A 15200-nucleotide genomic window follows, 5' to 3' on the forward strand; every position below is an offset into this window, starting at 1 on the left:
AATGTGACTTCTTCTGTTTGTTGGTGCAGAAAATCAATCACTTGTTTTCCAGTGGAGTTTCCCTCTGGATCTGTTTGGGTTCTAATTTTCTCTACTTTTGGAGATTTGAGCCAAAAACGCACATCAGCTTTCTATTTCTTTATCTACTTGAGTGTTTTTTTTTTTGGTTTTTTTTTTTGTTTTTTTTTTTTTGCACGTCGGTCCTAATGATATTTCTAATTCTAAAATTCAAACGCTTATGGAACTAACAGTTTATTTACAGCTCTCTCTCTGCTGAGTTGTTTTATTGTCATCTTTTTTTTTTTTTTTTTTTTGAAGATCAATGCAGAGCAGTTTGGAGGGAGCGGCGTGGCTCGTCCGGAGCTCGTGCGCTGGTTTTGGTGTCCATCAAACACGTTTATCTGAGGATTAATTTCCATGGTGTGAATCAGATGAAGGCGCCGCGGCGCATGTAGTTTTTTAATTAGTTACTGGGCGCTCAGATGGAGGAGGAGGGGGTTTTGGGGGGTGGAGGAGTGGAGGGATGGAGGTGGAAGAAGTGTGTGGTGGTGGAGGAGGGGAGGAGGAGGAGGAGGGGGGGGGGGTTAGAGCAGCGGGCTCCGTGTCGGGGGCGCGGACGCATGACGGTGAGCTCATTACGCAGATAATTAGCCCTTAAATTGATGCTGCATTCTGCCATAATTGGAGACTCTCCTGGTGCCTGGGAACAGATTTATCTCCGTCTCCTTCCTTTTGTGTGCGGCGCTGGATGGGGAATGACGACAGACAGATTGCGTTTGTCTCTCTAAATAGCTTTTACCCGTCTCAAAATCAGCCCTGCAAGGCCATACCTTTCTATTACTTTCCCATTTATGCGGGATAAAAACAACAAATTGGCAATTAGAGGACAGCGGCAGATGCTGGATGGCCTCAGGTTCTCCCTCCAAACCAGACAACAAGTTACTGCAGCCATCATCTGTCTGAATGGGGTATATTTGAACTTGAGAACTCATCAGTGGATTGTAATGGTTTGTTCACTTTATTTTTGCCTATGAAAAAATGTCAGTTTCATACTTGTTGAGTTTCCCCCCCCCCAAAAAACAATCTGTCCTCTTGTCACAGTTTGTGTTTTAAATGTTTTTTTTTTTTTTCCATTTCTGAGAGCGAAACATTATTCATAATAAAACTGTTAAACGGATTCTGCACCAATAAATGCAAGAGAATAACAGCTTCCTGTCAGTGACTGACAGCCTGTCAGAGGCACGGGAACTTCTCTGAGAGCGTGAGCCGTGAGCGGGGCTGGTAGAAGATTTACCCCGCCTGGACATCCTGTTAATGCCCCACTACAGGGTGTCGCAGCGGGGGAGCTCGCCTTGCTGTCCTTACAGCCCCTCCTTTGATGCCGCCCAGGTCTCGCCAGTCTTTCCATTTTTATTGTGCTTTACCAAATCGTGCTTCTCTGTGGGAAGCCAGGCCTGACATTTTCTCTCATGCAGCAAGAAGAAAGTACGGGCGGGTGGGGGTGGGGGTGGGGGGGGGTGGGGGTGGGGGGGGGTGGGGGTGGGGGGGGGGGGGGTGTGGGAGGGGGGGTTGGGGGGGGGGGGCAGGTTAGTGAAGGTTATTTAGGGGAACGACTTCAGGAAAAAGTGAGAGGACAAATGCGGCTTCTGTCAGTTTTTCTCTGTGGAGAATATGTTGCTTCATTTCCTCTAATAAGACGTCTAATGTCAGCGGAAGGTTTTCAATTTCATGATCTTGGTCAGTAATTGTACAGGTTATCCAAATTATGCAAAGGGTGCCCTTGAGCAAGGCTCATAAATGCTTGGAAATTAAACATATTTTACAACTTCCTGAAGAGCATGCAACCGAAAAGTTCTCTTCTTTCAGTCTCTTTACCTATAGATGAATCCAGTGCAGCTACTTCATTTGAGAAGATTCATCACACTTTTCCCGACTTCTTAAATATGTAAAACTCTCTGTAACGTCTTCACACCAGCGTTTTTCTCCCGTTTCTGATTGTTTATAACTTTTTCAAAAACTCCGCTTTGAGACTTGTTTGCTTTACATTTGTGCACAACATGTGAGACTTGTGTACAACTTCGTTAGGTTGATGGGATATAATGTGAAACGTCAACAAAACACCGTGTTGATCACAGTCACAACGGACACACGTCTGCGTTGTACGCTACTACAGTCATAGTTTAATCTACCTGTGATCCGGACTGTCACGGAGATCTACATATGCATTTATCATTCCCTGTTTTCATGCTTATGATAAATTCTTCACCCTACAGATACATATATGATTAAATCCAACACCATTCTTCGTATTTTATTACATTAGCACTCATTGATATGGACGCGTGTTTTTATGAAAAAGAACTAAATATGCAAGAAAAAGTCAAGGAATGAAGGAGAACCTTGAAAAGGAAAAAAAAAAAGGAATAGATGCAACAGTCAGTTCTAAATGAGTGTGCAAAAGATTTGAGAGAATGACTGAAAGGCAATGAGACTCGGGCACCATGTCGAGTTCCACTCTGTGCTCAGAGATTGAATCGGCTGGGCATATGTAAACAGGCTGCATGTTTGACCAAGATTTGCCAGTTGTGTTTTCTGTAAGCTATTACTGACGCTTTGTGTTCTGTTTTCCTTAAAAGACAAAAAAAAAAAAAATCATTTAGTGCTCCCCGCCTCCTTTAGCGGTTGGTTTTTGAACCCGTCGTTTTCTTCAGAAGGAGACGGTTGCAGGTTTTTATTTTAGGTGTTCTTTTCCACCCATTAACAGTGACTCCTTTCCTCAGCGGTGCTGCCTCTCTGTCGCTTTCTGCCAGGCCCTTCACTGAGCCCATCTGCTGTGTGCGAGCGTTAATTAACCACATTGCCATTTCCTCTGTGCGTGCTGCGTTCGAAGGTGCTTAGAGTACACGAGTCAGCCCCACAAGTTCATCAAAATGCTAATTCGGCCCAAATTAAAGTTGTGATTAACATTACACAGTTTCCTGTGCAGGCACATTGATCCTTCCCCGAGCTCGCTCCCTCTCTTTTCCACGGGTGATGAGTGTCTGGGGTAGGAAAGACTGTCCCCTTGGGTGTTCTTGTCATCATCTCCAAAGTGGAAGAAAAACAGAAACAGCCCACAGATGAGGGTAATAGTGTGTGAGCAGGATTTGTGTCTAAATGCTAACACCTATCTTTATTACATAAATAAACAAAGCATTTCATTTTGTGCTGTAAGCAGTATGGTTTCCCATTATCGGTCCTTCCCCTCCCTTCAATAGTTCACATGCATATCAATGCATATTTGTTTAGTTGCATGTACTGTACCTGGAGCTGCGTTTCAGCGTTGCCTCTCAGTGTGTACATATGCAAGGAACCAATAAGCTGCAGTGTTGATGCTGCGACACAGTTCTGACTGTATTTACCCTGCTGCTTCTGCACCCACCCGAAAAAAGAAAGGAAAAAAAAAATTCTCTTCTCTTCTGTCTCCAAGCTTTATTATGTTAAGAGCAAAATCAATTTCAGAGACTCATTAGTGGTCGTGATGTGCAGATCGATACCGAAGTAGGCTATTGATATCTTCAGTACAACATGTCTAAAATCTTGAGATAGCCGAGGTATAGTAAGTACTATTTTTAGATACACTTGAGTTTTTTTTCATAAGGATTAAAAGCTTTGATGATATTTAAGTCGCATTTCCAGCTGGTTTGCATAACTACGTCTTTTTCCACATGTGATAAGTGATGCTAATGTGGCTGGATAAATTCACCCCACACATGCTGCGGCTCAAGACCGCTGTATCAGACGCTGCAGTGTGTTCAGATGATGACTGACCATTTCCACAGTCATGTCTGGAGCATCTTCAGCCAAGGAAGCAGCAGCAAACCAGTGCGTCTTCATCTTTCACTGTATAGAAATCTTATTACGCAATAGTTATCATAATTTCAGCAAAAATAACAGAGTTCAGGAAATGAAACAGACTCGAAAGACATTTAACTATATGTTCTCTTGCTCATAAATTAAACCTTTGTGCAAATTGTCAGTATTATGTTGTCAACAATACCAGCTCCAAATCAATATTTGGTAGTTTAGTTAACAGCTATAGCAGTTCAGAACCACATATGTTGATTCTTTTGCAACAAAAGCAGTGCGATATTTGTTTTTTTCCCCCCAAAGCAGCTTGACTTTCTCAATCTGTAAACAACTACAGATTGCATATTTTGGCACATACTGTAGTCTCTTTCTCTCTGTCACTCCCCCTTGCTCGCTCACTCACACTCACACATTCAGAGGAAGAAGAAGAAGGGAGGAAAAAAAAAAAACTTGTCATGGTAATGAAAGCCCCTGGCGTTCATCACTCTGTCTTAAGCAGTGGTTATTGAGGCATTAAATATGTCTACACAGGGCTCAGTGAAAGGCTGCCAGATCAGTGTTCTCCTCCGAGGGGGCTCTGTTTGCATACAGACAGGTTGGGGGATTGGGAACGTGCGCCGAATGGAGCCCGGGAGTCGTAACTGGGTGCCCACCACTCTGGTGTTAGTGCCATTATGGGATGTCACTGTGGGAGAACTGCGGCTCTTCAGTGGGATTACCGAGATTCTTGCTGAAATTGAGCGGAATTGGAAATATGGCCAATGGATTCTATCCCGAGTGATGCGTGCGCAGTGCTAGCGCACAGGGACACACGCACACGGACACACACACACACACACACACACACACACACACACTTATATTCATGTTCAAACAAATGCAAATGTGCATTTACGTAAACATTTTGATGCAGTTGGAATGCTGGATTTGACGCCTGTGTTAAAAAAAAAAAACAAAGCAAAGTGTACAGTCAACACTGAAAGTTCCCATCTTGCTTTTATTTTCTTCTCACCGCCACGGCATAACGACAAATGCAAAGCAGCCCTGATGCATACCTCAGCAGGCTTTGATATGTGTTTGCATAGTACGAAATATGGTGGTTTGTTGTTGTTGTGTGTGTATATGTGTTTTTTCCTTTTTTTTTTTTTTTTCTTTTTAAATCTGCCTTGCAAATCAGAACTCCTCACATGGAACGGGGAATATTTGAATTGCATTAAGGTGGACAGACCAGAATAGACACTGTTGAGGTAAACACGGGTTATATTAGTGTCACCTCCAATAATGAAGAAATCCTTTAATAATTTAATGACTTTTATTCAACCAGGAAAGTTCCACTGATATCAAAAGGCTGTGGTTCCAGGCAGACCTGGCCACAGGGTTAGAAAACACACAACTAGAAATAAGGTTAAGTTACTAACCGATAATTAAAACGAAGAACATTTTGTGGTGTCAAATTCCAGTTCTTTGGATTTATAGGTGCTCAGTGAGATTAGATAAAGTTATCTGGAAACATACCCTATGCTAAAGGTGCAGAGAAATGTTTATTAATCCAGTTCATTGAAGATAAATTATTTACACTGCTTCTAACTCAAGAACTTAGCAGTAGTAAGGTACACCTTAAACAGCCGCCAGTCCCTCAGAGAGAGAGCGCCACACACATTGATATTTACGACAGTTTACTAATCAGAAATTGATCTCAAAGGCGGGCTTTTGGACTTTGACTGTAAACCAGAGCACCTGGAGAACATGCAAACTCCCCAGAGAAAGAGCAGGAGTGCTAACCGCTGCACCACTGTGTGGCCCACATCTGGAGCAGAAACGTAACCGGGTTGGACAGTAGCCTTGTGCAGCTTCAGCACAGACCAGTGAAACTCCATGTGTCCGTAGGAAGAGGGCCTCAGTGGCCTCCTTTCTGAAGCGCCCCGGGGTCAACGTGTGGAGGCCGCGCTCCCTCCTCGGGTCCTTTCTCCCGTGTCATAAAATAAACATGCAGAGTGTGACCCTGATACGGCTGAACATTAACACCCCAGCCACTGGCTGGGAGGTCAGCGGGGGGTCAGCAGCCTGCGGTGAAGCGAAGGGTGGAAATTATTCTTCTACGCTGACAGTGAGCCAACATGGCGTGGAACGGCTTGTTTTGTAAGGCCCTCACACTCCCGCCGTCTTTCAGATTCTGTCTGGAGCATCAGCGTTATGTTTTTATCTTGTTTTTCAAGATGAGTGAAGGGAGAACCGTCAGAGACTGTTGCAGCATCTCCAAGAATGTAATTGAGGAAAATTACAATACTTAAATAAAAATAAATAACATAAGCCTTAAGGGCTGGCTTGTAATTTGCTGTTGAAATGATTTATTGACTGAGTTGATAAAAGTAGTCACATTCATTAATTCATCTGAAATTCAGATCCTCTGAAAAAGGTTACAATAAATGAGTAATTTTATTGATACATAATGCATTAGTAAATGGTCATGATTCAGCTTGTATCATGGTTTTGAGTGAGAAACATTATTTATCTCAATAAAAAAACAGACAATTAACTGATATACAACTCCATAAATTCTATCTGAAACTTTTCTTTTGTTAGAACAAGAAGTTCTGAAATACGTCGATGATGATTTGATCTCAGTTACAGTCTTTAACTTCTACACTCTCTGTATCGATTGTTTTCATCTCGTGCTCCGACCCTTTCGCCGTGGCTCATCCTCACAAAGAAGACTGTCAAAATGTGAGAAAGAAAAGTTGAAGATAGTTTCAGATATTAAGATGCAAAATAAAAAGTCATTGAAAAATTTCGAAGGGACTAACGGATAACTGAAAACTCAAGTACATGACCTGGGACCTCTGATTTTTAAGAAACACCTGATATATTTCCAGCAGATGTTTATGGTGTTCATCTGGAGTTGTATTTTTGGACACCCTATAGTAAGTCTTGTTTCAGCTCGGTTCAGGGTTTTTTATTTTCGGCTCCTTTCTGAAGTCAAAACGCCTCTAAAACTCAGGTGAGCAGGAAGAATGAACTATACAGCGAAGCTGCGGCCTTACAACCCAAATAGTTTCCTGAAACTGACCATAAGTGCTAGTGGTTATTGTTGCTTCAGATTGACACTCAGGGTTCTTTTTTTTTTTAAGTCACGGTTTTTCTTGCTCCACTTCGAAGGCCCAGAAACCAGAAGAGGCAGAGCAGAGTGGCGTTTGCCTCCTGCAACAGAGTCACCCTGGTGCATTATTCAGGCTGGCACTCACCCTGACTGCGGGGAGCCGCAGATGTCAGACATGGCTAACCAGCGATTGCAGAGAGCAGGCACGGACAGCAGACCTGCCAGGACTGGTGAGATTTCATAGCGAGCTACATATTCCATACTGACGATATGAATGGATGGAAGAGAGAAGGACACCTGAAGAGTGAAATGATTTAATGCGACTTGTAAATTCTTGGAGTTTGTGTTGTGCGGTAATCATCATGAGGTCATTTTGTTTTTCATTCCTAACTGCAAAGTAGCTGCGACGAGCCTGCAGCCATAAAACACCGCAAATGTAATCCGGGAAAGCAGGGCAGAATGTGAGAATTTATAAGGAAACTACAAGCTGCAGGATTTATTTGTCCTTTTAGCCTATCCACGGCGTGCTTATAAAACCTCCCCCTGCAACAATTAGAGGCCATAGATCACATTCTTGCCTTTGCAGAGGCCAGATAACACCATAAGGCTTTGGGACATCTCATTCGCATTGTGAACGGTCTGGAAGATGCTTTACTAGATGGATTTATATGTGGCCCACGCTGCTTCCCAGTGATTGAATGTCTGTGTGCATGTGTTGAGCCGACTCTGTGTGGATCTGTCAGGGGACTCATAAGGCAGGTTTGAATTAGGCATGAGATAGGAGGAGGATGTGTGTGTGTGTGTGTTTGTCTACGGGTACATGTGTGACTTGAAGTACTTTATGGTGAAAGAGCGTGTAAATAGTGACCGGAGACAGATGTGGTCTCATCCCTGAAAGGCTGGGGATAAAAAATTATTGGGGCAAGACCTCTGGATCAGGGCAGAGCGAGACATTTCTCAAGATAACATACTTCCTGCATGTTAAAAGGGACAATAAGGCCAAACATATAAACACCAGGCAGACACTCACAAACATGCACAGCCTCGTCTCTGTTCGATAGCAGCCATCGCTGACAATATCCAATTGCACAAAGTGAAATCGAATCTGTGAAAAGTTTTCGAAATCTTTTTCATCTGCGCAGCTCTCAGCTTCACTGAAGAAGTTAGCCACAGCTCTGAAAACCACACAGACCGTAAAACCTGAGCTGCAGAGTTGTGAGAGACATAAAAGCAGCTCCTTTTAATGTAATATTGATTTACAAACCACAAGTTAAAACACCTCCCGGACACGGATCATTACTCGCGACCCCTTTCTAATCTAGCTGGGGGCCGAGCGAGAGGCAGCGCACGTGAGACAGTGGACGGTTTAGAGCCACATGCGCGGGTTTTAGGTGTCTTCGTGTCTAGACAGCCACACAGTGAAAGCATAAACTGTGAACTGACCAAAGACAGACACTTTTAAAATACATATAAATGTATTCATTAAAAATTGACATCGACCTTTGGAAACAGAGACTATTTTTAATCCTCTTCTTATCCGCCCAAAACTTCAGAGAGTATCTGTTCAACAGCGGATCTACTTCAGTAATTTATGTGAGATTTGTCTGAAATATGGAAACGGGTTTGACGTAGCATGGATTTTGGAATTTGGTAGTAAACTTAAGGATTTATTACAATTCTAAAAACTAATTAAATGGAAACAACACATTGGGTGTCTGATTTCAATCATTTATTCACACTTTTCTTTTTAAACCTTTAAATAAAGTCATTAATTGGGTCCTTTTCAGTTTGATCCTCGTGTGTTCAAATTGACCGCCGTCCTTGCATTACCTGTGAGATCGATTGTTTGTTCAGTTTTGGAATTTGTGCCAAAAGATATGGAGAAATGCATATTTCAGTTCATCTCAGCATTATTATTCTGATTGTATTTCTGGTAACAAAAAGACCATCAGAACGGCGGCAGAGCTCTTTCATCCCCTGATGTATGTGTTCACTGTTGCCACACAGGCTTTTCAGCTTCAACCTTAAATTGTTTAGTGCAATTAGAAAACAATTAAACACAATTGTTTGCCTTTTCATCTCACAACACACTGCTGTGACAACTGCGACCAACGAAAGAGTGAGAAATCATTATAATTAACTGAACAATTCATTGTGAGAAAAAACAAACTGGGTTTTTTTTTTCTTGCAGAAATCATTGCAGTTACTAAAGAAAAGAACAATCCTGTGTCGTTGTTGTTTTCTCTATGAGCTCAGGCAACTCGGCAAAAAAACAACAGTGTCCAATAATAATATAGAAACTTACAAATAAAAGGAACCAAAGCGTTAATGATTAAAAAAAAAGAAATCATTTAGGTAAGCTATGAGTAAGATATTCATTCAAACAACGTTTTGTAAAATAGTTCCATCGATATTTCTTAAATCTTTGGTTGTATAAACCTCAAATGTATTAAAATAAAATAAGAATTTTTAATTCCTTTTTGCTAACCTTAATCCAACATAGTTGAAGTTTTCATCGAGGAAATAATCTCATACTGTAAAAGAATTCTGTGTATGTTATTGTTTATACTGCAGGTTATTTGCCTAATGATATACATGCAAACTCTAGCAAATAAATAATTTTCAAATAAACAAAAAGTCATTTCAGGGAGTTAATTTCAAAAGGGAATCAGATAATTAAATCAGCTTTGTCTTGAGTATGAATGTGTCTTTCCAATAATTTGCAGTTTGTAAAAATTATTGTTGCAGTCCTATACACATAAACATACAAACATTTGGAAAGGAAAATGTAAATAATTCGAAAAGTTAGCAAAATTACGCCGCTTTCAGGTCGGCTGGAGGTATCAATTGTGAAATGTTCTCTAAAAAAAGTAAATGTAAAAACTACATGTAAAAACAAATAATGTCAAATTGGAATTAAACAAACAAAGCAGCATGGTCTGTATTAATCAATAATGTACAATTCTTCAAATTATTACAGTAGTATTCTGTCAGAATGAATAGAAACCCATTGGTGTCTGTTTCTTTATAAGATGCGGTCAGAAAGCAATTCCTTTAACACACCATTAAAAAAAACCCAAAACGTTTCTGGAAACAAACGGACCTTTCTCTGTTCTCCTCCTCTCATCAGACACTCTAAACACCCAGCCTCCACTGACTGCAAGTATGGCTCCCATTTCCATTTCATTTCACCTTCAGGTAAATGCTTCCACATGACACTGTACTCTGGGAGGAACTTAATGTTCTTCATTATCAGCTGTTACTGTTTGTTCAAGGCGCTGCACAGCTCGCGAACACATAAACAAACTGTGTCGCAGCAGCAGTAACAACATGAGCCATAACTCGTGCGGCCGGCTCCACATCCAATGCAAATCTTTGGAACAACGCGCCCTTTGTGCCTTGTGCTTCTGTGGTTAACGCAGCATTTACATTTCATAAGCTCGCTCACCTTTTGTGCATCCCCCAGCATTGACTTGTCACTGCACTGATTTACTAGACCAGCAGTTTTTGAGCGGGCTGACACACTCCTCCTCCTCCTCCCCCCCCAAAACCGCTCCAAATGAATATTTACATGGCCGTTAACAGGTGGCGAGTTGTTTAATGGTGGTAATTGCTCCGCGGCACGTGTACCGGGAGAGAAGCTGTAAGAGTTGTGTTGCTTGGGGCGGTCCCACTGCTGTGATGGCGTATCCCAGGGGAGGCATGAGCGTGTGTGTGTGTGTGTGCGTATGTGTGTGTGCACCACATTTTATACAACAAAGATGCTAACAAAAGTGTTGAAATCTTAACGTGTTTTATTGTTCTGAGTGTTGATAGTTTGTTTAGCCTCTGAGATATTACAGGAGTGTAGAAGCTTTTTTTAATCTCGCACAGCAGGAGCGTCAGATGTCACATGGCTGGATCGAGGCCTTTACCTCACGCAGAGCAACGCGTCTCATTGGCACGGAGATGATCAGGTTGTTGATTTTGCTCTGTGCCAAGTTGCTCTGTCACACCTGTGAGATGGATGGATTATCTCCACAAAGGAAAAGTCCTCACTAACAGAGATTTAAACTAATTTGTGAACAGTATTTGAGATAAATGGGCCTTTTGTGTTCATGGAAAAAGTCTTAGATCTTTTAGTTAAGCTCATATAAAATGGCAATGTTGAAAGTGAAAAGTGTTGTGTTTATATTAGTGCTGTCAGTTTTAATCGCATTGATCGCAATTTAATCGCATTGATTGCAATTAATCGTGATTAATTCATGGAGAACTGTCAACAATTAACTTTTTTAAAGTTGAGATTAATTGCAATGAAGAATCTAATCCTCAAATCAGTCCCAATGTCAGGAAAAAAACACTATTATCCTCTAGTTCTTTTCTTTGACCCAATTGGCAGACCTCAATGGATTTATCGCGATTAAAATTGACAGCACTAGTTTATATTTTTGTTCAGTACATAAAGAAGGCATTTACTGTTCCTAATTAGTCCAAAATTATGCTGTTTGGATGATGACTTTGTTATTTGAATATACATAAGAGATAACGACAGCTAAACTTAACAAATCACATGAACATACTTATATTTCTCCCACATACAGTGATGTGTATTAATGCAATCTGTGTCTGTGTAAACAAATAAAACATAATAGCGCATTGAAGGTGAAACAACAGTGACAGTACAGTCAATGATGATGTCACTGTTTATGTTTATAATTCAAATTAACTTTGACAATGGACTCAAATCTGTAAACCTGGACTTTTGACGATTATATTTCTGAATTACTCCCAACTGTCAGATTTTTATAGTAAATGAGATCAGATGAGACCCAGAACACAACGGCAAATAGACAATACGACGACTATTCCAGAGCAGCAGGTACAGTTGTTTTTTCCTGGGGATGTAGTTTTAGTGTGAAAGTCATACTGCGAGAAAGAGTTGCCGAACACATGTTGGAGCCTGCAGGCACAGGCGATTGCTACCTCATGCCTAAACAAGAGCTTGCGCCTACTTTCAGTACAAAATTTGATGTTCTTTAATTGAGTTCAATGAATTTTATCTATAAAGTGCCAATAACATAATAGTCATCTTCCAGGAAGAATGAACTGCACTGAAAAAAAAGGTACAGCTTAAATTTGACATTCTGCGTCTGAGCTAAAAAGGGTTTGAAACACCTGTTGTAAAGTTTTCAGTTTTTTGTTGATGTCACAGTGCAGCCAATGCATTTTAAAAACCACAGTTCACCAAAGACCCCTTCTAATTATCTCTGTATTCCACAATAAACTTTTGATCTCCTGGTTTATTTATAAGGGCCATTTCTTTTATTGAATCGTGCAGATTGACCATGCGGACATAAACACTAGACGACCACATAAATCCGTGCGTAAATAGACCTGTTTAGATTAATCTCGCGCCTCATCTTGTCTCTATTCATTGGAGAGTAATTAGATTTCATTGTCCATCTGACAGCCATGCAAATGTTGGAGCTCAGGAATGTTTTTCTCAAAGCGGAGCAGATGGACGTGACAGGCCGCCCTCCTCTCCGCTCTCAGAGAGGATGACATCAGCACATATGGTCGCAGTGATTGATCTGTCGTCGGAGAGGAGAGTGATGGCCGGCTGAGTGCCGGCAGCGGAGAAAGGGATGTGTGCCGAGCGAAGGCGGCTGTAATGTTTTCCATGGCAAAACTCGCATGAATGTGTCAGCGGCCCGAGTGTTTTGGAATTGACTGTCCGTGTGTGTCTGTGCTTTGCGGTGAAAGGAAAGAGAAACCAAAGAAAGGAATTCGTTTGCGGAGAGTGTTTCAGCCTGCATTTATGCTTGATTTGCTTCATTCATGTGTGTATTTTGTGTCTTTCTAACCTTAACGTGGCAAAAGTACTTGATGGGAAAGGTGTGGCTTCTGCTTTACATGGAAAAAAACAACAAAAACGCAGGATATAAAACAATGCACAGTTTACTTTGATTCATGCGTCAATACTCGGTCACCTTTATGATGGTTATTGCCTATGGTGATGTATCGCTGTTGGAAAAGTCAAACAGTGCAGTCCTCCATCCATTGCTTAAAAAGATGCAAATGTTGTACCGTATGGAGAGAGAGGAAGCCGATGATGTTGGGAGGAAAAGCAGTGGGATGGATATGCAGTTCCAGAGGCAGAACAGAAGCTGGGAGCTTGTCTTGTCCTGCTGTGTGCCTGGCAGATTGCTATGGAGCCTGTCATTGCGGCCAGCAGGGTGTTCAGCCACTACATGGCGTTCAGCGGGGGAGCTGAATAAATCACTGGAACACACACAGTCCAGCTTACAGTTTCCCTGACAAAGCTAACACCGGCCTCCAGTCACACCTATACTCTGTTTGTACAGCAGTGGCGTCAGCATTGTTCTGTCGACCGAAGTGTGAAATCCAACAGATTTTACACAAAGAGGACAAAGGCTATTAGAAAGTAATGATTTAATCACTCTAAATCAGGGATTTAAATCGGGGATGTGCCCACCACCACCTCCTCAACCTTCAACCAGCACGTGTTTTGTCTCTTTACGGTCTCTGATCAACATTTTCGTTTCATGGAAGTTTTACAAGTGATCACGGAAACACCAGATATGCTAAAATTACCTGAGCTCTTCATGTTTTTCACATCATTATTAATTTATTTTGGTAACCATGTGAGATTACAAGTAATTCTTCTTGTGTATGTCAGATTATTTTATTTAAAGTCCGCAACGTTTGTATTTGTCATTTAAACTCATGGTTTGGTGTTAGATCTTCTTGTCTTGTTGTGGATGTGGATAGTTAGCTGGGATCGGACAGGAATAAACGCTATAAATAGATAATTGTTTTAATTTCTTAATATCTTGGTTTTTCTCAAATAACTCGGAAAGGCTGTTTCCTGGACCCTCACATTTTACCAGGGGAGGCCTGCACAACACTGAAAGCCTCTGCTTAAAGTATTACCAAAGAGTAAATCTTGTTTTAAAGTTAATACCATATATTAAAAGTCAATTTCCCTTCATATGAAAACATGAATGTCTCACACCAGAATGTTTCAAGTGCTATTCACACTCTGAATGCTGGTAGTCGAGCTCTCCAACACTTAAAAGCTTTTAGGGTTTAGGGTGATAGTGGAAATGTGGGCAAATATAATATTTATGTCTTTGTCAAAGGGCATGAAAAGCATTTTATGATTCGGGTCATTAGCCGGTGAGACGGTTTCGTTCCAGGTCATAAAAAATGAACTGTCCTCCAGATCAAGTAACACACACATCCTCTGAGGTGAGGGGGTGTAACTATCAAATTTCTATGAAATCAGAGATAATTCTATATTTTTCAAGTTCTCTAAAAGTATTTTAAGCTCCTGCGTCCATCACAGAGCCATTATGGCAGTACGAAGTAGCTCGATTTCAGGATTCATACCGCATATTCAAAAAAACCTCTGTTGCAACACTCATCTTCATGAGCACACTCTAAGATACACCGGTTGAACTTTTCCAGCTTTAGTGATTCATTATTTTCTGCTTCTTTCAACTGTTTAATGTTTTACTAATCAGTCGGTGAGCATTTATGAAGGTTTGCTGGCCAAAGTCACAGCTTCAGAGACGAACATTTTCTTTTTTGTTCACCTTACTGAGTGGAAGTGTTTTGGAATTGTATTCATCCATAAAATTACACTTAAAACACTTTGAGCATTTTGTTTACACACTGTACTCGTCACATGCATTCTCAAGCTTGATCATTAAGGTCTGCCTGCAGATGAATCGTCCGCCTTGGAGGATCCAGAACCGTGTGGTGGCAGTTCACATGCTCCATTTCCCAGACAGACATAGAAGACACCGATGTGTCTCTGTCACCTCGTTTTGTTCTAAAATGCAATAACGAAAAGCATGAAAACCCTGCAATTGGGTCTGAAAATCATAGAGTGTACTCCTGGAAAGAGTGTCTGGTTGGTTTGGGTTTAGACATGGCTGCGATGAGGAGGAAGACAGGCATGTATTTACATGAGACACCCACACAAGCCTCCATAATCAATCTTGCAATCTCTCAGGGTGCAAACTCAGCCAAGAATCAGTGTGTGGGATGGAAGTCATGATAAACAGCATGAATCTTTGCCAGCTGCCTATTTAAAATCTGTGTTTATCCACAGAGCTGTGAATCTTTTTCTGCACTGTCACACCGGACATAAACGTTGTGCAGATTCTACTATTATGTGAAACACATCTGACGTCTTATCTGCAAGATTTAGATTTCATTTCACGGCGGGGAAATGTGTGGCTTTGTT

Source organism: Salarias fasciatus, chromosome 15, assembly GCF_902148845.1.
Source record: "Salarias fasciatus chromosome 15, fSalaFa1.1, whole genome shotgun sequence".
NCBI lineage: Eukaryota > Metazoa > Chordata > Actinopteri > Blenniiformes > Blenniidae > Salarias > Salarias fasciatus.